Here is a 26,342-nt window from a genome sequence, read left to right as displayed (position 1 = left end):
TCAGAAACAGTATCTCTCTGTGCAGGTAGTTAGAGGACAGGGAGGCTCTGCATGTTTAATTTCAGTATTTTTGGTGGTGGTCTTCTTATCCTATTTCTTTCTTACCTTGGTGATGGATATTTGTCTTTTTTCAATAATTTATTTCTACTTTTTTTTTTGAGTTGTCCTCTCACTCAACATTTGCACAATTGCTTCTAATTTTCACTTTTGCTTTTATTGAAGAATAACATTACAGAAGGAATTTATTATCACTGTAAATTTGAACTTTTTTTTTCTCTCTTGGAAAAATATTAATGCTTCTGTGAATGATCTAACAAAGCAATTTTAGTGCAACATTATACCATTGTGGTGGAGATCTCTTATTAGGTACTTGTAATGTTCCATTGGATGCATGAGTCAGGTAATCTTTCTACTCCTGATTTCCCATCCTCTACTGTCCAGGAACATGTGCCCTTCATACGTCACAAATGTTCCATGAACATTATCTAGTATCTGTAGGTATAAACACTATGCACTAAATTTCTTTCAACAAAGAGTTTAGTTATTTACCTTCCTATATCCAAACCCCAGTGGTGTAGTGGTTAAGTGCTATGGGTGCTAACCAAAAGTTCAGTAGTTTGAATCCACCAGGTACTCTTTGGAAACTCTACAAGTCTATTCTACTCTGTCCTATAGGGTCAGTATAAGTTGGAATCAACCTGATGGCAACATGTTTGATTTGTTTGCACCCAAACAAACACATAATTGATCATATAATTATTGTATGGATGAAAAACTGAAGCTTCATGGGGTTAATTAAAGTCACAAAACTTAATGAAAAAGCTGAGAGTAAAGCCTTAGCCTGCTGATTTCAAGTCTACTTTCTAATACACTCTGTTTCGACTTTTTAAAAAATTTCTTTAAACATGAAATATGAGAAAATATGTCTATGTTGAAAGTTGACTCTGCTTTGTTCCAGGAAGATACATAACTTTCTCTCAGGGTGAGTAGAGCTTTTTTATTTCTTTAGGGAAACATTTTGATGGTTCTTTTTGTTGGCAAGAGGATGCCTATTGGGCTAATATAGTTGGGAGATGAATGACCCAAACAGACACTGATTTTATTTTGAAAAATAAACTAAAGTGAATTTGAAATATTTGCAAGTGTTTTTATTTCAGAGAATACAGAACAAGGGAGAGAAAGAAGTCCAGAAACATGTCATTAGGCCAGGAACAAGAGTCACAGAGCCAATAAATAAAAGGTTCTCATGTGGGGAATGGTCCGTGAGGTTTCAGACACTGATTTCACTCTTTCTTGTATCCTATTTTGCTGAGTACTTTAATTAACCTACACTTTTCAAAAGGTTTTGATAAAACTTCTGATGCACAGTGGCCATACACTGTTAGCAGGGAATCAGGCATTGGGAGTACTGCAACTTTAGGAGACAAAATAGTGAGTGGTGATTGGAACTGAAGTTAGGAAGCAGAAATTTAGAAACCAAAATATGAGGAAATGGAAGTCCCTACCCTCTCTCTTCTGGAAGCTCCTGGAAATATTATGGAGATCACAGAATTTTTCTGGGTAGAATGAGGGCTGAGGTACATTTCATATTAAAGAAATTTTAAATTCAGAGAACATGATTACCTGGGAACAACTAAATCATACCTGTTTTTGTGGATTTGATGTGCTAGGCCCATGTGGATTTTAAACTGTACAAAACTCAAATTGCAACTGATATAGGAATTTTAATTTAAAATACTTTCCTCTGTTTTTTTTCTAAATTTCATTTATTTTGTTGTTGTTGAGAATATATACAGCAAAACCTACCCCCATTCAACAAAAAACCTACACGTACAATTTAGTGACATTGACTCCATTCTTCTAGTTGTGCAACAACTCTCACCATCCTTTTCTGAGTTGTTCCTCCCTCATTAACACATACATACTTCCCCTATTGCTCCTAGCTAATCTTTCAAATTGCTGTTCCCAATTTGATCCCATATAGATAGTTCTTAAAACAGCGTGATGCTCAAGGCAGAATCTTTTACTAATCAAGTTAAAATGTTGTTTGGTTTTAAGATGAATTCAGGGTATATTTTTGTTTTAAGTTTTAAAGATTATCTCAGGGCAATAGTTTCAGGGGTTCGTCTACCCTCCGTGGCTCCAGAAAGTCTAGAGTCCATGAGAATTTGAAATTCATTTCTGCATTTTCCTGCTTTTGATCAGTCTCCTATAGAATATTTAAACTTTTCAGTAACGGTAGCCAGGCACCATCCAGTAGTTACGGTATAATGCAATGAATGCAGTTCTTCATGGAGGCAACTAGCCAGACAGTCCATTAAACAAACAAACAAACAAACAAATAAATAAACCTGTTGCCATAGAGTTGATTCCAACTCATAGCAACCCTATGGGACGGAGTAGAACTGCCCCCATAGAGTTTCCAAGGAGCACCGGGTGGATTTTAACTGCTGACCTTATGGTTAGCCACCAAACACTTAACACTTATTCCATATCTTCCTCTATTTCTGACTCACATCCTTCCTCTATTGGGCTCAGTGAATACAGTTCAATTGCTGTGACTTGTATGACTATGTGCAAGATTTTAAGACCCCAGGCACTATGCAATGAACTAGGATTTAGAACAGTCACCCTAAACATGTTATTACACCACTTAATAATTAGGCCCCCACCTGTCTGTCATTTTGTGGTACTGTGGGGGCTTGCGTGTTGCTGTGATGTTGGAAGCTATGCCACTGGTATTCAAATATCAGCAGGGTCACCCATGGAGGATAGGCTTCAGCTGAGCTTCCAGACTAAGACAGGCTAGGATAAAAGACCGGAAGACTACTTCTGAAAGAAATTAGCCGGTGGAAACCTTATGAATAACAGGGGAACACTGTCTGATATAGTACCAGAAGATGAGACCCCCAGGTTGGAAGGCACTCAAAAGATGACTGGGTAAGAGCTTCTTCCTCTAAGTAGAGTCAACCTTAATGATGTGGATGGAGCAAAGCTTTTGGGACCTTCATTCGCTGATGTGGCATGACTGAAAATGAGACGAAACAGCTCCAAACATCAATTAATAATCGGAATCAGGAATGTATGATGTATGAATCTAGGAAAATTGGAAATCCTCAAAAATGAAATGGAATGCATAAAGATTGATATCCTAGGGATTGGTGGGCTGAAATGGATTGGTATTGGCCATTTTAAATTGGACAATCATAAAGTCTACTATGCCAGGAATGCCATCTTGAGGAGGAATGGTGTTGGATTCATCATCCAAAAGAACATTTCAAGATCTGTCCTGAAGTACAATGCTGTCAGTGATAGGATATTATCCATACACCTATAAGGAAGACCAGTTAGTATTAACTATTATTCAAATTTATGCACCAACCACTGAAGCCAAAGATGAAGAAATTGAAGGTTTTTATCAACTTCTGCATCCTGAAATTGATCGAACATGCAATCAGGATACATTGATAATTACTGTGATTGGAATGCAAAAGTTGGAAACAAAGAAGGGTCAGCATTTGGAAAATATGGCCTTGGTGATAGAAACAATGCCAGAGAACAAATGATAGAATTTTGCAAGACCAATGACTTTTTCTTTGCAAATACTGTTTTTCACCAACATAAACGGTGACCGTATGCATGGACCTTGCCAGACAGAATACACAGGAATCAGATTGACTACCTTTGTGGAAAGAGACTATGGAAAAGCACGACATCATCAGTCAGAACAACGCCAGGTGCTGACTGTAGAACAAACCATCAATTGCTCATACGCAAGTTCAAGTTGAAACTGAAGAAAATCAGAGCAGATCCACAAAGGCCAAAACATGACCTTGAATATATCCTACCTCAATTTAGAGACCGTCTCAAGAATAGATTTGACATGTCGAGCACTAATGACTGAAGACCAGACAAGTTGTGGAATGACATCAAAGATGTCATACATGAAGAAAGCAAGAGGTTATTGAAAAGACAGGAAAGAAAGAAAAGACCAAGATGGATGTCAGAGGAGACTCTGAAACTTGCTTTTGAATGTCAAGCAGCTAAAGCAAAAGAAGGAAATGATGAAGTAAAAGAACTGAAGATTTCAAAGAACGGTTCAAGAAGACAAAGTAGAGTATTATAATGACATGTACAAAGAACTGGACATATAAAACCAAAAGGAAAGAAAACGCTTGGTGTTTCTCAAGCTGAAAGACATGAAGAAAAAATTTAAGCCTCTAGTTGCAGTAGTGAAGGACTCTATGGGGAAAATATTAACCGCCCAGGAAACATCAAAAGAGAATGGAAGGAATACACAGAGTCAACACACCAAAAAGAATTTGTCGACATTCAAGCATTTCAAGAGGTAGCAGGTGGTCAGGAACCAATGGTACTGAAGGAAGAAGTCCAAGCTGCACTGAAGGCACTGGTGAAAAACAAGGCTCCAGAAATTGATGGAATATTAATTGAGATGTTGCAACAAACGGAAGCATCGCTGGAAGTGCTTACTCATCTATGCCAAGAAATTTGGAAGACAGCCACCTGACCAAATGACTGGAAGTGATCCATATTTATGCCTATTACCAAGAAAGGTGATCCAACAGAATGTGGAAATTATTGAACAATATCGTTACTATCACACACAAGCAAAATTGTGCTGAAGATCATCCAAAAGCGGCTGCAGCAGTATATCAACAGGAAATTTCCAGAAATTCAGACTATATTCAGAAAAGGATGTGGAACCAGGAATATCATTGCTATTGTAAGATGGATCCTGGCTGAAAGCAGAGAATACCAGAAAGATGTTTACCTGTGTTTTATTGACTGTGCAGAGGCATTCAACTGTGCGGATCATAGCAAATTTGGATAACATTGCAAAGAATAGGAATTCCAGAACACTTAATTGTGCTCGTGAGGAAGCTGTACATAGACAAAGAGGCAGTTCTTCAGACAGAACAAGGGGATACTGAGTGGTTTCAAGTCAGGAAAGGAATGAGTCAGGCTTTATCCTTTCACCATAATTATTCAATCTGTATTCTGAGCAAATAATCCGTGAATCTGGACAATACGAAGAATGGTGCGTCAAGATTGAAAGACTCGTTAACAACCTGTGTTATGCAGATGATACAACATTGCTTGCTGAAAGTGAACAGGACTTGAGGCACTTACTGATGAAGATCAAAGACCACAATCTTCAGTAGGGATCACGCCTCAACATAAAGAAAACAAAAATCCTCAGAACTAGACCAATAAGTGACATCATGATCAACAGAGAAAAGCTGAAATTGTCAAAGATTTGATTTTACTTGGATCCACAATCAACACCCTTGGAAGCAGCAGTCAGGGAATCAAAAGACGCATTGCACTGGGCAAATCTGCCGCCCAGGACCTCTTTAAAGTATTGAAAAGCAAAGATGTCACCTTGAAGACTAAGGTATGCCTGACTGAAGCCATGGTATTTTCAATCACATCATATGCATGTGAAAGCTGGACAGGGAATGAGGAAGATCAAAGAAGAATTGAGACTCTTGAATTCTGGTGTTGGGGAAGAACATTGAATATATCATGGGCTGCCAAAAGAATGAACAAATCCTTCTTGGAAGAAGTACAACCAGAATGCTCCTTAGAAGCAAGGATGGGGAGAATGTGTCTTACATATTTGGACATATTGTCAGGAGGGATCAGTCCCTGGAGAAGGACATCATGCTTGGTAAAGTACAGTGTCAGCAGAAAAGAGGAAAACCCTCAATGAGATGGATTGACACAGAGGCTACATCAATGGGCTTAAGCATAACGATGATTGTTAGGAGGCGCAGGACTGGGCAGTGTTTCACTTTGTGGTATATAGGGCACCCACTGACAGCAAATATTTTGAAAAAGCGTATGTAGTTCTTATTGTGAATTTTTGGTATTTATCACTTAAAGGAAAACACTGCACATTAGGTTAGATGAAATGTTCTGGACATGGTTTTGATAATCCAGTGAGGTTCATCATGAAAAAAATGCATATTAATATTAATAGCATATGTTCCTAGAAACTTTTTTTGCACTTACTTAAACTTTGTATCTGTAGTAAAGTAATGTTTATCTTTAGCGTAGCACCAGTTCCTTTATTTCTGATTTTGTATATTGAAAATATGTGATATATTGGAAGGTGAAAAATCACTTGTTGAGTAGAATTTTCTTGTTTCAGTAACAGTAATAAATTAAGTATATAGAAAATAATTAAGAAAATAATAATAATAAATGAACCTTGAGGTTTGCTTTTCTTTCATGCTCTCTCTTTTTTTTAATGCAGTATGAAAATAAAGCCATTACAATTTCTTATTTTAATTTCCTTTAAACTTTTTTATTTTATGAAATAATTGAAAGATATTTTATTGGATTCCTCTATAGACTTCACTCAACTGCTTACAAAACCACAGTAATGTTATCAAAATCAGAATATTGATATAATGCTAGTAATTAATATACAAACCTTATTAAATATCACCAACTGTTCCAATAATAGCCTTTTAATTTTTTTTCATTTTTTTTATTGTAGTAAGCAAATGTATAAAGGAGCCCTGGTGCAGTGTTTAAGAGCTCAGTGGCTAACCTAAAGTTTGGTGGGTGGAATGCCCCAGCCACTCACTGGAAACCTACGGGGCAGTTCAATGTTGTCCTATAGGATCATTATGAGTTGGAATCAAACCAAGAGCAATTTTTTTATCTATAAAACAAAACATTTGTCATTTAAATATTTTACACAGTGACATTTTTACAGTGAATTCAGTGACATCAATGACATAAATCATATGGTGCAGCCACCACCATTACCTGTTTCCAAATATTTCCATCCCCCTTAACAAAACCTCAGTGCCCACCGGACTCCCTCTTTCCCACTTCCTCCCACCCTTGGCAACCACTAAAAATTTTGACCCACAAGGCAACCCAAGATTACATATTGTATTTAGATATTCTGTCTTTTCAGTCTTCTCCCATTTGATTTAGTTCATCTGTTTTGTCTAGCATTATATTGACTCAAAGAATTCTTACCAACTCTGTTTGTATAATGTCTCTTAGATTGCATTTTTCTGAAGCTATCTTATAACTAATTTCAAATTATACGTTTTGGTAAGAATTTCAAAGAAGTGTGCTCTTCTTAGTTTATAAAATATATCATATTGACATTGTTAACTTTAAAAATATTTTTATTATTTTAAAAATATAGGTAACACAACATTTGCAAATTCAACATTTTTTCACTTGTACAATTCAGTGAAATCATTTACATCAATCATGTTGTGTAACCATCATCAACATCCATTACCATATTTTCCATCTCCATACACAGAAACTCAGGGCTAGCTATGAACATAATAACGTGCTCATTCTGAAGAGCTGCTGTAGCACACATGTCATCAGTGCTAGAACAGATTAATAAGGGTCTAGATATATACTATGAAATCAAACATTTGACAAAACTTCCTTTTCTATTTTAATCAGAAAACAAAATCAAAATGAGTTTGCACTCAAGTGGAATGGATATATTAGATATTTGTACTTTTACTTGGGATATGTTATCTCCTCTGCCTCTGTTATGAGATATTCTGAAGAGATCAAAACCATCTGGACATCCTACCAAACATAACATTGATCTTTGGCACTGATGTCATATTTCTGACTAGGTACTATAAACAAGACATTGCTAGTATGTTGGAAGCAATGGTAAGACTTATGCACTACAGGGAAGGAAAGTAAACTCTACAAAAATTCAGAAACCTGCCGTTTCACTTAAACTTGTATGTGTCCTGTAGTTATAAGCATGCTGGGATATCTCTTCCAAAGTAAGAGAAATTGTTGCATCCTTTATCACAAAGAAAGGTTAGGGAGTCAATATATTCCACTCTTAGGAATACTGCTCTGACTCATACAGTGGGTGACATGGAAGTCAGTTCATATGAGCAGAGCTCAGAGTAGAAAAGAGGTTGTGCAGCAGGCAACTCTGCAGCCCTGTACTTGGGTCATAAAAACCAGCAGACATTATGCCTTCAAAACTTAGCAGGGAGGAGGAGCCAAGATGGCGGAATGGACAGCTGCTTCCAGTGAGCCCTCTTTACAACAAAGATTCGAATAAACAAGTGAAACGAGTATATTTGTGACAAGCTGGGAGCCCTGAGCTTCAAAGGCAAGCTTAGAAAATGAACTGAGGTGGGGGGGAGGAAGGGACAGTTCAGAAGTGGAAAGGAGTTACTGGACCTGAATCACAGGGAAACCTCAGGCACCATTCCTGGAGCAGCGGTGGCGGGCTGGTACTAGTGTTCAGCCACAGTTTCCTCAAGGAGAAGCAGCCAGCCATGCAGCCCACTCACACCTCCGGAACCTGAGGAGAACAGCTCTCTCGGCAAATGCTAAGTACTTGTGTATATTTTAACTCGGCCCCCCACCCACAAAACGGCTTCAGCTGCTGAATTCTCTGGGCCTAATATACACACTGTGGAACATCTAGAGCCGTCCTCCTGGCCTTGGGGAAGGAAAAAAAATTGCATTTGAGGTAAAAGATAATTTGCTAGATCCACTAACCAGGGGAGCTCAGGACAGAAGCAGCTCCTGTCCAGGCATAAACCATCCATGGACTCTGAGCATCTTTCCCTTCTGAATGGACCTGTTTGGGACTATTTCAGGAGAATAGGCCCTTGTTGGCAAACTCCAATCATTTCAGCTGTGTGGTGGAGAGGTAGATGTTTGATGTTTGACATTGCTTTGTGTATTAAACAAGCCCCCCCCACCCACATCAGGGACCTAAGGAATGGTAGCTCCACTCAGGTTACCCGGCCACCCACGACACGGGTCCAAAGATAACTGCTACCTCCCAGACCTTACCACCAAAACCTTTGGGTACCTATAGTCTGTCTGCAGAAGGCACCCACCTGCAAGCTCTAGGGAACAGGGGCGCGCTTACCTCAGACACACTTGAGGGTCAGTTCTCAGCCCCCTGCCTTGTTCAGAGTATGACCCCCTGCTGCAATCAGATACCGGTATATACACCAATCACCCCTGCTCCTTTAAGACTGTAGGACACAGCCTGTACCACACACTTGATGATCAGCTACCTGGAAACCTGAGCTGAATTCATACAAGAAAACTGAATGGACTCCTAGACTGATATACCGAATAACAGCTGTAGCCATCTGGACACAGGACATCAGAGCTCCAAAGGTGAAAATAATCAAGCAAGCTCACTCAAGCAACCCATAGGGGTATAATAGAACAAAACAAAGCAAGAAGCTATGACACAGTAAACAAGCAAAAACTAATAAAATAACTTATAGATGGCTCGGAGACAACAGTCAATATCAAGTCACATAAAGAAACAGACCATGATCACCTCAATGGGCTATCAAAACAAAGAACCCAGGGATCTTCTAGATGAAAGTGTGTTCCTAGAATTACCAGACGCAGAATACAGAAGTTTAACATACAGAACCCTTCAAGACATCAGGAAGAAAATGAGACAATACGCAGAACAAGCCAAGGAACACACAGATGTAGCAATTGAAGAAATTGGAAAGATTATTCAGGTATATATTGAAAAGTTTAATAAGCTGGAAAAATCCATAGACAGGCAGCAATCAGAAATTCAGATTAACAATAAAATCACAGAAGTAGACAACTCAATAGAAAGTCAGAGGAGTGGAATTGAGCAAGTAGAAGCTAGAATTTCTGAACTCAAAGATGAATCACTTGGCACTAATATATTTGTGGAAAAATCAGGTAAAAGAATTTAAAAAAATGAAGAAACCCTAAGAATCATGAGGGGCTCTATCAAAAGAAATAACCTACAAGTGATTGGAGTACCAGAACAGGGAGGGATAACAGAAAACACAGAGAGAATTGTTGAAGATTTGTTGGTAGAAAACTTCCCTGATATTGTGAAAGATGAGACGATATCTATCCAAGATGCTTATCAAACTCCACATAAAGTAGATCTTAAAAGAGTCACCAAGATACATTATAATCAAGCTTGTCAAAACCAAAGATAAAGACAGAATTATAAGAGAAGCAAGGGATAAATGAAAAGTCACCTACAAAGGAGAGCCAATAAGAATAAGCTCGGACTACTCAGCAGAAACCATGTAGGCAAGGAGGCAACGGGATGACATATTTAAAAAATTGAATGAAAAAAATTGCCTGCCAAGAATCTTATATCCAGCAAAACTGTCTCTTAAATATGAAGGCGAAATTAAGGCATTTCCAGATAAGCACAAGTTTAGGGAATTCATAAAAACCAAGCCAAAACTGCAAGAAACACTAAAGGGAATTCTTTGGTTTGAAAATTAATAATTCCAAGACTAAAACACTGGTCAGAGGAACCAGAAGTCAACCCACACACGGAAATCCAAAAAACAAAGCAAGATATTAACAAAAAAAGCTCAAAACAGGGTAAAAGTGATGTTATTATATAAAAGAAGACATCATTAGAATAATAAACATAGACTAAGAAATGTAATCATACACCTTCCATATGGAGAGGAAGATACGAGGATGCAAAGAAATAAACTTTAGCTTTAAATTTAGAAAAATAGGGGTAAATAATAAGGTAATCACAAAGGAAACAAACTATCCTACTCACCAAAATAAAATACAAGAAAAAAATAGAGACTCAGCAGAAACAAAATCACCAAAAACAAATATGAGTAAACGACAATATATAAAGATAATCTACACAGCACATAAAATTATGTGGGAAAAAGGAAACTGTCAACAACACACAAAAAAAGACATCAAAACGATATCACTAAATTCATACCTATCCATAACTACCCTGAATGTAAATGGAGTAAACTCACCAAAAAGGAGACAGAGAGTGGCAGAATGAAATAAAAAAAAAGATCCATCTATATCCCGCCTACAAGACACATGTCTTATACTTAGAGACACAAAAAAACTAAAACTCAAAGGATGGAAAAAAAAATATCAAGTAAATAATAATCAAAAAAGAGCAGAAGTGGCAATATTAATTTCTGACAAAACAGATTTTAAAGTTAAATCCATCAGAAAGAATGAGGAAGGACACTGTATAATGATTAAAGGGACAATACACCAAGAAGATATAACCATACTAAATATTTATGCACACAATGACAAGGCTGCAATACATAAAACAAACTCTATCAGCATTGAAAAGTGAGATAGACAGCTCCACAATAATAATAGGAGCGTTTAACACACCGCTTTCGGTGAAGGATAGGACATCCAGAAAGAAGCTCAATAAAGACATGGAAGATCTAAATGCCACAATCAACCAAATTGACCTCATAGATATATACAGAACACTCCACCCAACAGCAATCAAGTATATTTTCTTTTCTAGTGCACATGGAACATTCTCTAGAATAGGCCACATATTAGGTCTTAATGCAAGCCTTAAAAAAAAAAAAAACCAGAATTCAAAACATTGAAATATTACAAAGCATCTTCTCTGACCATAAGGCCATAAAAGTGGAAATCAATAACAGGAAAAGCAGGGAAAACAAACACTTGGAAACTGAACAACACCCTGCTCCAAAATGACTGGGTTATAGAAGATATTAAGGATGGAATAAAAAAACTCATACAATCCAATGAGAACGAAAACACTTCCTCTCACAACCTTTGGGACACAGCAAAAGTGGTGCTCAGTGACCAATGTATATCAATAAATGCACACATCCAAGAAGAAGAAAGGGCCAAAATCAAAGAATTATCCCTACAACTTGAACAAATAGAAAGAGAGCAACAAAAGAAACCCACAGGCACCAGAAGAAAACACATAATAAAAATTAGAGCTGAACTAAATGAAATAGAAAACAGAAAAACAATTGAAAGAATTAACAAGACCAAAAGCTGGGTTTTTCAAAAATTCAACAAAATTGATAAACCACTGGACAAACTGACAAAAGAAAACCAGGAGAGGAAGCAAATAACCCAAATAAGAAATGAGATGGGCGATATTACAACAGATCCAACTGAAGTTAAAAGAATCGTATCAGATTACTATGAAAAATTGTACTCTAACTAATTTGAAAACCTAGAAGAAATGGATGAATTCCTAGAAATACACTACCTACCGAAACTAACATAAACAGGGGTAGAACAAATAAATAGACCCATAATGAAAGAAGAGACTGAAAAGGTAATCGAAAAACTCCCAACAAAAAAAAGCCCTGGTCTGGACCGCTTCACTGCAGAGTTCTATCAAACTTTCAGAGAAGAGTTAACACCACTACTACTGAAGGTATTTCAAAGCATAGAAAAGGACGGGATACTACCAAACTCATTGTATGAGTCCACCGTATCCCTGATACCAAAACCAGGTAAAGACACCACAAGAAAAGAAAATTACAGTCCTATATCCCTCATGCAAGTAGATGCAAAAATCCTCAGCGAAATTCTAGCTAATAGAATTGAACAACATATCAAAAAAATAATTCACCATGACCGAGTGGGATTCATACCAGGTATGCAGGGATGGTTCAACATTAGAACAACCATTAATGTAATCCCCCACATAAATAAAACAAAAGACAAGAATCACATGATTTTATCAATTGATACAGAAAAGGCATTTGAAAAAGTTCAACACCCATTCATGATAAAAACTCTCAGCAAAATACGAATGGAGGGAAAATTCCTCAACATAATAAAGGCCATTTATACAAAGCCAACGGCCAACATCACCCTAAATGGAGAGAGTCTGAAAGCATTCCCATTGAGATCGGGAACTAGACAAGGATGTCCTTTATAACCACTCTTTTTCAACATTGTGCTGGAAGTCCTAGCCAGAGCAATTAGGCTAGATAAAGAAATAAAGGGCATCCAGATTGGCAAGGAAGAAGTCGAAGTATCTCTATTTGTAGATGACATGATCTTACACACAGAAAACCCTAAAGAATCCTCCAGAAAACTACTGAAACTAGTAGAAGAGTTCAGCAGAGTATCGGGATACAAGATAAATATATAAAAATCATGTGGATTCCTCTACACCAACAAAAAGGACATTGAAGAGGAAATCACCAAATCAATACCTTTTACAGTAGCCCCCAAGAAGATAAAATATTTAGGAATAAATCTTACCAGAGATGTAAAAAACTCATACAGTACACTTCTGCAAGAAACCAAAAGAGACTGACGTATGTGGAAAAACATACCTTGCTCATGGATAGGAAGACTTAACATTATAAAAATGTCTCTTCTACCAAAAGCGATCTATACATTTAATGCAATTCCAATCCAAATCTCAATGACATTCTTTAAGGAGATGGAGAAACAAATCACCAACTTCATACAGAAGGGAAAAAGGCCCCAGATAAATAATGCGTTACTGAAAAAGAAGAACAAAGTGGGAGGCCTTACTTTACCTGACTTTAGAACCTATTATACTGCCACAGCAGTCAAAACAGCCTGGTATTGGTACAACAACAGATACATGGACCAGTGGAACAGAACTGAGGATCCAGACATAAATCCATCCACATATGAGCAGTCGATATTTGACAAAGACCCCAAAACATTTAAATGGGGAAAAGACAGTCTTTTTAACAAATGGTGCTGGCAAAACTGGATATCCATCTGCAAAAAAATGAATCAAGACCCATACCTCACTCCATGCACAAAAACGAGCTCAAAATGGATCAAAGACCTAAATATAAAATCTAAAACAATAAAGATCATAGAAGAAAAAATAGGGACAATGTTAGGAGCCCTAATACATTGCATAAACGGTATACAAGACATTACTAACAATGCAGAAGGAGAACTAGATAACTGGGAGCTCCTAAAAATCAAACACCTATGCTCATCCAAAAACTTCACCAAGAGTAAAAAGATTACCTACAGGCTGGGAAAAAGTTTTTACCTATGACATTTCCTATTAGTGTCTGATCTCTAAAATCTACTTGATACTGCAAAAACTCAACTACAAAAAGACAAATAACCCTATTAAAAAATGGGCAAAAGATATAAATAGACACTTCACTAAAGAAGGCATTCAGGTAGCTGACAGATACACGAGGAAATGTTCACGATCATTAGCCATTTGAGAAATGCAGATCAAAACTACAATGAGATTTCATCTCACTCCAACGAGGCTGGCATTAATCCAAAAAACACAATATAATAAATGTTGAAGAGGCTGTGGAGAGATTGGAACACTTATGCACTGCTGGTGGGAATGTCAAATGGTACAACCACTTTGGAAATCAATTTGGTGCTTCCTTAAAAAGCTAGAAATACAACTACCATACATTGCAGCAATGCCACTCCTTGGTGTATGTCCTAGAGAAATAAGAGCCTTTACACCAACAGATATATGCACACCCATGTTTATTGCAGCAGTGTTAACAATAGCAAAAAGATGGAAGCAACCAAGGTGCCCATCAACAGATAAATGGATAAATAAATTATGGTATATTCACACAATGGAATACTAAGCATCGATAAAAAACAGTGAGGAATCTGTGAATTATTTCTTAACATGGAGGAACCTGGAAGGCATTATGCTTTCTGAAACTAGTCAGTTGCAATAGGGCAAATATTATATAAGACCACTATTATAAGAACTTGAGAAATAGTTTAAAGTGAGAAGAAAACTTTCTTTTGTGGTTACGAGAGGAGGGAGGGTGGGAGGTGGGAGAGGGTTATTCAGTATTTAGTTGGTAGATAAGAATTAGTTTAGGTGAAGGGAAAGACAGCACACAATACATGGGAGGTCAGCACAATTGGACTAAACCAAAAGCAAAGAAGTTTCCTGAATAAACTGCATGCTTCCAAGGCCAGTGTAGCAGGGGCAGGAGTTTGGGGACCATGGTTTCAGGGGACATCTAAGTCAATTGGCGTAATAAAATGTATTAAGAAAAAATTCTGCATCCCACTTTTTAGAGTGGCGTCTGGGGTCTTAAACACTAGCAAGCAGGCATTTAAGATGCATCAATTGGTCTCAACGCACCTGGATCAAAGGAGAATGAAGAACACCAAGGACACAAGGTAATTATGAGCCCAAGAGACAGAAAAGGCCACGTGAACCAGGGACTACATCATCCTGAGACCAGAAGAACTAGATGGTGCCCGGCTACAACCCATTACTGCTCTGACAGGGAACACAACAGAGAACCCCTAAGGGAGCAGAAGAGCAGTGGAATGCAGACCCCAAATTCTCATAAGGCCAGACTTAATGGTCTGCCTGAGACTAGAAGGACCTGGTGGTCATGGCCTCCAGGCCTTCTGTTGGCCCAGGACAGGAACCATTCCCGAAGCCAACTCCTCAGATATGGTTTGGACTGGACAATGGGTTGGAGAGGGATGCTGGTGAGGCGCGATCTTCTTGGATCAGATGGACACTTGAGGCTATGTTGGCATCTCCTGCCTGGAGGGTAGATGAGAGGGTACAGGGAGTTAGAATGTTTATGAAAATAGAGAGTGGAGGGAGAAAGTGGGCTGTCTCACTAGGGGGAGAGTAATTGGGAGTATGTAACAAGGTGTATGTAAGTTTTTACGTGAGAGAATAACTTGATTTGTAAACTTTCACTTAAAGTGTAATAAAAATTAAAAAAAAAATTGTTTGCAGTGGGAAAAGATGGAGTGTGGATTTTATAGCAAGCCCCAGTGACAGGATCACTATGCAGACCCCTGGGACTCTGAGTCTAGGCCATGCCATTCACACTGGAAAATTATATGCCTTTTTTTTTTTTTTTTTAAGAAATAACTTCTTGTATGCTTTTTGACCCTGGTAGATTTAGGCATTTTAAACTACAAGACCCTAATTGAGAACATATCTGGATCTGCCCATTAGAAACTGGGTTCTGTCAAATTACCATGTCACAAGTTACATGGGACCAGTAGATGGAAATAGTACTGTGTGTTCAATTCCAGCATAACAAAGAGGGCACCAGTAGGCCACATGAGCAGGTAGCCCAGACACAAAGTTCAGCCAACATTGTTTCAACAGCCTCCTTCTCTTGCTGGTACTTATGGCCCTATTTTTTTTTTTTTTTTTTTTTTATGTGCCCATTAAAGGAGCAGGAGAAGTCCTGAGCTTGGTTTATATATGAGGTATGCTATATGTGGGTGCGAGGTGAAAGATATTCAAGAATGTTCACCAAAAACAGTACAGAGAGAAAAATCTTTCTAATAGGTGTTGCTGTGAGTGTGATACAAGATTATTCATGTTTTATATTCACCTTTTTACAGTAGAGGATGTGTCCTCAGGTGAGAATATAGTTGGTTGTTGCAACTGGGAGAGGGGTACTACTGCTCTATAACGACTAGAGGTAAGAGGTGCTGTCTATCCTTTAATACTGAGAACAGTTCCCCGCAACAAAGAATTATCAGGTCCAAAGTGTCAATTATGGCAAGCTGAGAAACCTGTGCTATAAATATGGTGGATAATGAGAAAGGGAAGATGCTAACAACTGGCAGGCTCTCTGTATGTGCCAGGCACAATTCTGACAGTTTTATGTGAATTAACTCATTTAATCCCCAATGAGGATACAAGAAGTTAAATCACTTATCTAAAATTCTTATCACAGTTAGAAGTGGAGAAGTCTGGGTTTATCCTCTGACTGTTGAGGGCCCGCTCTCTTAACCATTTTGCTACAACATCTCTTTATTGAGGTGAATTTCACAACATATAGCTTTAAGGCAATGTTTTAATATTTTACTAATGAAAAACTACAGGTTTGTATGAATGGCAACTGCCTATGCCCCTTCCATTTTAAAAGCTGTGTAGAGACTCCAGAGAATAATCAGGGAAGTGACAAAGGAGGCTAATCATTCCCCTGAACATGGGATTCAGAATTCCTGGTGTGAAATTATAAACTGAGTAGATCCTTGAGTCTCGATGGATCCAGTATTAGTTCTATAACACAGGATGCAAAGACAGGCTCAGTAATTTCTGCCCTCAAGACGGTATCATCAAACTTTGGAGGAAATCATGAGGGAGAAAATAATTTCTGCTCTACTCATCCATTTCTCGGGAACTACAGGGCATGAAATACATTCCTGTTGAAGCCAGATAATTGTTTCATAGGCTCATATAAGGTTGTTGTTTATCTCCTTTCAAGTGAAGAGCAGCTTCTGGGCTGATTCTCAAACAGAAATCATGAAGAATGCCCTAGAATCCCTCTTCTAGCATGTCAAAGACTGAGGACTAAGCTCATGAATATTGCCTCCTTTATCATCAATTTTTTTCCCCTCAGGCAGTGGGGAGGGAGGCCCAGCAGCAATGAAGCCTACAGGAAAAGGAAGGTGAATGTTGAGTCACCTCTGCCTTGATAATTTCCTTTCAAACCCTCAATTACATAAATCGAAGTTACAGGAAAAGACCACCCCTATTGCTCCTTTCAGCTCTAACCCTTAGAAGGAAGGACCTGGGGCATACCACTGGGTAGAAAAAAAGAAATTGCATTGGGGATCTACCAGCATTCTTTATGGTACAGAGACTCACAATATGGGTAAAATGGAGAGGAAAAATGGGGAACTTGCAGGTATCACCATAGGAATCATGCTTCTGAGATGCCTTGCTGTACCTCTGGACAATTCTGAATTTATAAACCAGCAACTCCAGCTCTCCCTCTGGAGATAGAGAACGAGAGTTCATTGCTAATGCCACCTTCTACCTCTGTTCCCACAGATCACACTGGTGAAGTGAATGGCTATGAAAAATGACTGTTCAGTGATTGAGTTTATCCTTATGGGGTTAACAGAGCAAACTGAGCTCCAGCTGCCCCTGTTTTTTCTGTTGTTGGTGAACTATGTGGTCACTGTGATGGGGAATTTAATCTCAATTAGTCTGATTTGCCTGAATTCTCATCTTCACACCCCCATGTACTTTTTCCTATTCAATCTGTCTTTCATTGACCTCTGTTATTCACTTGTCTTTACTCCCAAAATGCTGATGAGCTTTATTTCAGAGAGGAATATTATCTCCTTTGCAGGATGCATGACTCAGTTATTTTTCTTCTGCTTCTTTGTTAACTCTGAGTGTTATGTGTTGACAGCCATGGCCTATGATCGCTACTAGGCTATCTGTAAGCCATTGATGTACATGGTCACCATGTCCCCTAAGGTGTGTTCCCTGTTGATGTGTGATTCTTACACGGTCAGGTTTGCTTGTGCCATGGTGTGCGTTGGGTGTATGATCAGGTTGATCTTTTGTGACTCCAACATCATCAACCATTACATGTGTGACATCTTCCCCCTCCTCCAGCTCTCCTGCAGCAGCACTTATGTGAATCAGCTTGTGGTTTCCATTGGTGTAAGCACAGTTGTCATAACATCTAGCCTCAGTATCTTTCTCTCTTATACTTTAATTCTTTTCAATGTCCTCCCCATGTCAGTATCTAAGGGTTGGTCCGAAGCCTTCAGCACCTGTGGCTCCCACATAATAACTGTTGATCTATTCTATGGATTTGGAATGCTCACTCATGTCAAGCCATCATCTTCTGGGTCTGTGGAACAGGGAAAATTTTTCTCAGTGTTTTATATCAGTGTGGTACCCATACTGAATCCCCTCATCTATAGCCTCAGAAACAAGGATGTCAAACTTGCTCTAAAATAAAACTCTGAAGAGATTTACAAACAGAGCACAAGCAGCAGTGCTGCTTTAGTCCCTGCCTCCATTGCTATGCTTTTTTTTCCCCCCACCCTCATCCTCTTCCTTTTCTTTGTCTTTTTCTTCTCTTCATCTTTCTTTCTAAAGTATTCTTGGAGGGGCTTTTACTCTAATGTCTTTTCTCACCATGAACATAACCATATTGACCTATTCTTGGACTCCAGGGTCATCCCAGTCCCAAGGTAGCCCAATATGATTGTTTTTCCTTTTATCAGTTGGAGACACTTGACTTTTTTCTTTTCTGTGTAAAGATAACACTCCCTATTATTTATGTGTGTGTGTGTCTTTCCCACATAATGTGGAATGTAGAGTGAGATACTGTGTGACCAATGCATTTCTTTCTTGCTGTCTCTGATACAATTGTATAGCCTTTCCTGTTTCAAGGATTTTATTACTTACAATTGCACTAAGACAGAGAAGGAGGTGACAAAAACTGTAGGCATAGTGCAATTGTAAAAAGTTTCAGAATTTTTCAGAGTTCTTTTAGTAACAGTTTTTGTTCTGGACTTTCAGCCTCACATCTGTAATGTTACTGGACACCTTGTTAATTCCAATTCTATTATCCTAGAGAGTGTGCAAGGATATCTGAGGGTCAGCACTTCTAGTCACCTTGCACAAACTACACCTGTACTAAAAATTGTAGGAACTTCGTTTGAATCCTCTATTTTTTTGCATTGGTTAAACGACCTGTTGTCATAGATAGAATTGAAATTGTAGCTGACTTGTACTTGTATTTTTAGAACGAATGTTATTTTCCACATTATATATTTTTGTTATCCACAAATATTCTGGTATTCATGCATATTATGATTAAAATTACACAGCAATATTCTTGGCTACAGAACAGAGTGCCAAGTGTAATATCAAGGTTCTTTGTTTGCTCAGTTCTGTAACAAGGGACCCCTTTACAAAAGAAGTCCTGTTTTCTCTTTTGAACAAACAAAAATATTATAGTAAAAGCCTTCTCGTATTGGAATTTATTATTTCAATATATAACTTTGACCTCTCCCTTTTTCTCTTAGAATAAAAAATTAAATCTGTGGTCTATTTGTGTCCTGCATACCTTACCAACCCTACTAAAACATACATCTCTTTGTCCTGTCCTCCACATGAAGAAATGGTTGTGTGACTGGCTCAAGTTCCCACAGCTAATGTTGCAGAGCCCAGTGATCGAACCCACTATTTATCCTAGGAAGGCATAGCAGGAATGTGAAAGAATGAGCTTGAATGTGGCGGTGGTTGGAGGGCATAATGCAAAATGAAAGAGGTCAGGTATATAAGGACAAATATAGTAGAAGACAACCCCCCCCCAAAAAAAGCACCTGGCGGATTCGAACTGCCGACCCTTTGGTTAGCTGCCATAGCACTTAACTTCTACGCCACCAAGGTTTCCTTGTAGAAGACAAGAACAAATAAATACACAGAGGCCACTATTAATTGGTGCTTACCAGGGAGAAGAGAGGGTAGGGATGAGAACACTTAGAACTTATTCATTACTTTCAGTGATAGGAAATGTGTTCAGAGTATGGAAGTAGTGAGCACAGAACAACCGTAGTAAAGACAAGAGCTTGAGCATGAATAAAAAGTTACATAGTTAAAGCGAACACTGACAAATTATAAAAATGTAACTAATGTCAATGAACAATTTTTGTGGAAATTTGTAAAATAAAATTCATTGGGTGATATGCAATTTTGCATCAGCAATAATAATAACTAAAAGGTGTGTTTGGTTACATAAATATAGAAGTATGCATAAATATGTGAAGGAAGGCATATATGAATAACTACACATATGCATATACATGTTTTTGTGTGCTGTGTATATTTTTTTTATTATTATAATTTAGTTGAAGGTTTACAGAACTAGTTTCCCATTAAACATTTAGTACACATGCTATTTGTGACATTGGTTGCCAAACCCACAGCCTGTCAACACTCTCCCCTTCTTGACCTTGGGTTCCCTATTATCAGCTTTCCTGGCCCCTCCTTCTTTCTTGTCCTTGCCCCTAGGCTGCTGTGCCCATTTAGTCTCATTTTATGAGCCTGTCTAATTTTGGCTGAAGGGTGAACTTCACAAGTGACTTCATTACTGAGCCAAAAGGGTGTCCAGTGACCATACTGTTTGGGTTCCTCCAGTCTCTGTAAGACCATTAAGTGTGGTCTTTTTTTTTTTTTCTCTTTTTTTGTAAGTTAGGATTTTGCTCTACATTTTTCTCCAGCTGTGTCCAGGACCCTCTATTTTGATCCCTCTCAGAGCAGTCGGTGGTGATAACTGGGCACTATCTAGTTGTGCTGGACTCAGTCTGGTGGAGGCTGTAGTACTTGCAGTCTCTTAGTCATTGGACTAATCTTTCTCTCGTGTTTTTTGTTTTCTTCATTCTCTCTTGCTGCAGACAGGGGGAGACCAGTGGGATATCTTAGATGGCCACTCACAAGCTTTTAAGACTCCAGAAACTATTCATCAAAGTAGAATGTAGAACATTTTCTTTATAAACTGTTACCAGTTGAGCAAGACGTTCTCCAAGACCATGGTCCCCCAGCCCTCAGCCCAGTAATTCTTTTCCTCAGGGAGTTTGGATGTGCCTATGGAGCTTTCACGACCTTGCCTTGGACAAATTGTGCTGGCTTCCCCAGTATTGTATACTGTCTTACCCTTCAACAAAGTTCACACTTAGCTACATTGTCTACTTAGTGTTTTTCTATCCCCACTTCTCTTCTCCCTCAGAACCATCAAAGATTATTTCTTTTTGTGTGTAAACATTTCATGAGTTTTTATAGCACTGGTCTCACACAATATTTGTCCTTTTGTGATTTACTTATTTCACTCAGTGTAACACCCTCCAGATTCATGCATGTTGTGAGATGTTTCCCCTATTCATCATTGTTCTTTATTGTTGCATAGTATTCCATTCAGTGTATATACCACAGTTTGTTTATCCATTCATCTGTTGATGGGTACCTAGGTTGTTTCCATCTTTTTGCTATTTTAATCAATGCTGCAATGAACATGGATGTGCATATGCCTATTGGTGTGATGGCTTTTATTTCTCTAGGATATATTCCTTTGGGTTGGATTGCTGGATCATATGGTATTTCTATTTCTAGCTCTTTAAGCACATCATATCACTTTCCAAAATAGTTGTATCATTTTGCATTCCCATCAGCAGTGCATAAGAGTTCCAATCTTTCCACAGCTTCTCCAACATTTATTTTCTCTTTTTTTTTTTTTGATTCATGCCGGTAAAATCAGGGTGAGATGGTAGCTCATTGTAGTTTTGATTTGCATTTCTCTAATGGCTAGAGATCTCGAGCATTTCCTCATGTGTCTGTTAGCTGTTTGAATGTGTCCTTTGGTGAAGTGTCTGTTCATATCCTTTGCCCATTATTTAATTGGATTATTTGTCTTTTTGTTGTAGAGGTGTTGTGTTTTACTGTAAGTTTAGAGGTTAGACTTTTGTCAGAGGTGTCATAGCCAAATTTTTTTTTTCACAGTCTGTAGGTTCTCTTTTTACTCTTTTGGTGAAGTCTTTTGATGAGCATAAGCATTTAATTTTTAGAAGACCCTAGTTATCTAGCTTATCCTCCGGAGTTTGTGTGTTAATAGTAATGGTTTTTTTTCCTGTTAATGCGATATGTTAAGGCCTCTAGCATTGCTCTTATTTTTTCTTCTATGATCTACATAGCTTTTGGTTTTGTATTTAGTTCTTTGATGCATTTTGAGTTAGTTTTTTTGCATGGTAAGAGGTATGGGTCCTGTTTCATTTTTTGCAGAAAGACATCCAGTTTTGCCAGCATCATTTGTACAAAATAAAAACAAAAGTATAAAATAAAATGCATACGGGCACAGCTAAAGATACTTAGTGGACACAACTAAACACCTCATTTGATTGGTCTACTGGGTTTAAGGGCTTAATACCATAATCTCACAGGGCAACTCTGCCAATTGGCATAATATAATCCATAAAGAAAATATTCTACATCCTAGTTTGGTTGGTAGCATCTGGGCTCTTAAAAGATTGCAAACAGCCATCTGAGACACAACTATTGGTCTCGATCCCTCCAGTGCTAGAGAATGAAAGAAACCAAACACTCAAAGAAGAAACTACTCTACAGAAACAATAGTCTACATGAAAAATGATATCACCTACCTGGAGACCAGAAGAACTAGATGGTTCCCAGCTACCACTACTAACTGTTCTGACCAGGGACTGAATAGATGGTCCCAGACAGGATGGGAGAAAAATGTAGGACAAAACTGAAATTTCTAAAAAATGGCCAGACATACTGGACAGGAAGAGACTAGATGAACCCACAAGACTATCACCCTGAGATGTTTTTTTGAACTGGGAACTCAAACTATTCGCAGAGATCACCTTTCAGCCAAATGACAGACTGGCCCAAACTTTTACGATGTTAACGAGTCAAGAGTAGAAGCAGGTACATTAATGAGGCAGGTCAATCTACAAGATTGTGAATCTCTTTTGAGATATAAAGGAGAGAAGTAAGCAGAGAGACAAGTGACCTCTTTCCACCAAGAAAGTAGAGCCAGTAGCTTGCTTCCTATGGACCTGAGGTCCCTGTGCTGAGAATCTCCTAGAGCAGGGGGAGATTGATGACAAAAACCTTTCCCCAGAGCCGACAGAGGAGGAAAGCCTTCTCTTGGAGGTGGCAACCTGAGTTTGTCCTCCTCGTCTCCTAGACTGTGAGAGAATGAATTTCTCTTTGTTAAAGCCATCCACTTGTGGTATTTCTGCTTTAGCAGCACTATATATCTAAGACAGAACCTATAAGTACTGTGCTCCTCAAAATAATAACCCAAATGAAACCAAATGGTTAACATTTATTCTAGACCAAAGACAAGAAGGCAAGGGAGTAAAGGGGAGCTAGATGTCATTTTTTTTTTTTTTTAGATGTCATAATTTCCGTATTTTATATACACTTTTAAGTTCTCGGCTGCTAACTGAAAGGCTGACAATTCAAACCCACCAGATGTTCTGAGGGGTAAGATGTGGTAATTTCATTCCATAAAGACTTCAGCCTTAGAAACAGTTCTAACCAGTTCTATAGGGTTGCTATGAGTCAAAATCAACTCGATGACAATGAGTCTGGTTTTGGGGTTTACATGTCCTTTAAAAAGCCTGTTAGGTATTATGCTATCATTTTAAATTTGGAAACAGAAAAAAAAAGTTATTCATAATAAAACCAATAGAAAATAGAGCTCTACAAAATCTTCTTGTTTTGTAACTTACACTGAAGATAAATTGTCTAATGTTCATAACTATTTTCCAAGAGGCCATGATGCCCAGAGGATACATCTGTGTCAGGGGATATAATTCAGTATCTCTACTTTTTTTTGACTTTATCAAAGGGTATATGAGTTTTGAAAAGGTTGGAAATGTTGTTTTATAAGAATAGCTTTGTAATATAATTATGCTAATTAAGAAATTCTCTTAAATCTGATTAAAATTAATATTATGAGAGCAAAACATCAGGTATTTACATTTAATTAATATTTATCTCATGGTCATAATTTTGTTAGAAATTTATTTTCCAAGCAGAATCTGAATACCTCCTAGCTGCTTCTATTCTTCTTTTATCTATATTCACTAAAGTGTCTGGTTAAATAGAAAGCTTAAAATTTTTTGGTTTGACATTTTCTGTAAAGTACTTGTTTTTTAAAGTTCACGTTTTTGTTTTTTTTTATTGTGTTTAGGTGAAAGTTTACAGTGAAAATTAGTTCCTTATTCATAAATTTACACATAAATTGTTTTGTGACATTGGTTGCAACCCCAGCATTGTGTCCCTTTCCACCCTGGGTTCTCTGTGTCCATTTGTCAAGTTTTCCTATCCCTTTCTGCTTTCTCTTCTTTGTTTTGGGGCAGGTGTTGCCCATTTGGTCTCCTCGCTTGTGTTATTGTTTGTTTTATGGGCCCATCTAACCCTTGGATGAAAGGTGGACTTAAGGAGTGACTTCAGTTCTGTGTCCAGGAACCACAGTCTCGTGGGTCCCTCCAGTTTCTCTCAAGGCCAGTAAGTCTAGTGTCTTTTTGTAGATTTGATTTTTGTTCTACAATTCTCCCCTGCTCTGTCTGGGACACTGTATTTCGATCCCTGTTAGAACGGTTGGTGGTGGTAGCCAGGCACCATCTAGTTCTTCTGGGTTCAGGCTGGTGGAGGCTGTGGTTCATGTGGTCTAATAGTCCTTTGGACTAATGTTTTCCTCATGTCTTTTGTTTTCTTCCTTCACCTTTGCTCTGGGTGGGACCAATACATGCATCTTAGATGACTGCTTTCAGACTTTTAAGATGTCATATGCTACTCACTAAAGTAGGATGTAGAACATTTTCTTTAGGAAGTATTTATACCAATTGACTTGGATGTCCCCTAAGACCATAGTACCCAGCCCTCAACCCTAGCAGCTTGATCACTCAAGGTGTTTGAATGTGTCTAGGAAGCTTCTATGACTTTTCCTTGGTCAAGTTGTGCTGACTTTCCCTATATTGTGTGTTGTCTTCCTCTTCATCAAGGTTAACATTTGTCTACTATCTACTTAGTGATTTCTGTTCCCCACCCTTCCCCTCCCTTGTAACCATCAAAAACTGTTTTATTTTTCTTCTCTGTACAAACCTTTTCTTGGGTTTTTATAACAGAAGTTCATATAATATTTGTCCTTTGGTGATTGACTTATTTCACTCAGCATAATGCCCTCCAGATTCATGCATGCTGTGAGATGTTCCCCAGATTCATCATTTCTCTTTATCATTGTGTAGCATTTCATTGCTTGTATGTACCATAGTTTATTTATCCATTCATCTGTTGATGGTCATGTAAGTTGTTTCCATCATTTTGCTATTGTGAACAATGCTGCTATGAACTTGGATGTGTATGTGTGTTTATTCATGCGATGGCTCTTATTTCTCTTGGATATATTCCTGGGAGTGGAATTGCTGGCTCATGTTGATGTTGTTAGGTGCTGTCGAGTCGGTTCCAACTCATAGCCACCCTATGCACAACAGAACGAAACACTGCACAGTCCTGCGCCATCCTTACAATCGTTGTTATGCTTGAGCTTATTGTTGCAGCCACTGTGTCAATCCACCTTGTTGAGGGTCTTCCTCTTTTCCGCTGACCCTGTACTCTGCCAAGCATGATGTCCTTCTCCAGGGACTGATCCCTCCTGACAACATCTCCGAAGTATGTAAGAAGCAGTCTCGCCATCCTTGCCCCTAAGGAGTATTCTGGCTGCACTTCCTCCAAGACAGATTTGTTCGTTCTTTTGGCAGTCCATGGTATATTCAATATTCTTCACCAACACCACAATTCAAAGGCGTCAGCTCTTCTTCGGTCTTCCTTATTCATTGTCCAGTTTTCACATGCATATGATGTGATTGAAAATACCATGGCTTGGGTCAGATGAACCTTAGCCTTGAGGGTGACATCTTTGCTCTTCAAAACTTCAGAGGCCCTTTGCAGCAGATTTACCCAATGCAATGCGTCTTTTGATTTCTTGACTGCTGCTTCCATGGCTGTTGACTGTGGATCCAAGTAAAATGAAATCCTTGACAACTTCAATCTTTTCTCCATTTATCATGATGTTGCTCATTGGTCCAGTTGTGAGGATTTTTGTTTTCTTTATGTTGAAGTGTAATCCATACTGAAGGCTGTGTTCTTTGATCTTCATTAGTAAGTGCTTCAAGTCCTCTTCACTTGCAGCAAGCAAGGTTGTGTC

At 38.3% G+C, this 26,342-nt stretch overlaps 1 pseudogene; it reads left to right on the top strand.

Moving 5' to 3' along the window:
• Nucleotides 1-17,638: 17,638 nt before the first annotated feature.
• Nucleotides 17,639-18,559, top strand: LOC126060820 (olfactory receptor 143-like; annotated as a pseudogene).
• Nucleotides 18,560-26,342: the final 7,783 nt, after the last annotated feature.

Source organism: Elephas maximus, chromosome 17 (assembly GCF_024166365.1).
Source record: "Elephas maximus indicus isolate mEleMax1 chromosome 17, mEleMax1 primary haplotype, whole genome shotgun sequence".
Lineage (NCBI taxonomy): Eukaryota > Metazoa > Chordata > Mammalia > Proboscidea > Elephantidae > Elephas > Elephas maximus.
The sequence above is the reverse complement of the archived record's forward strand: the minus strand, read 5'-3'. Positions and strand labels throughout refer to the sequence as shown.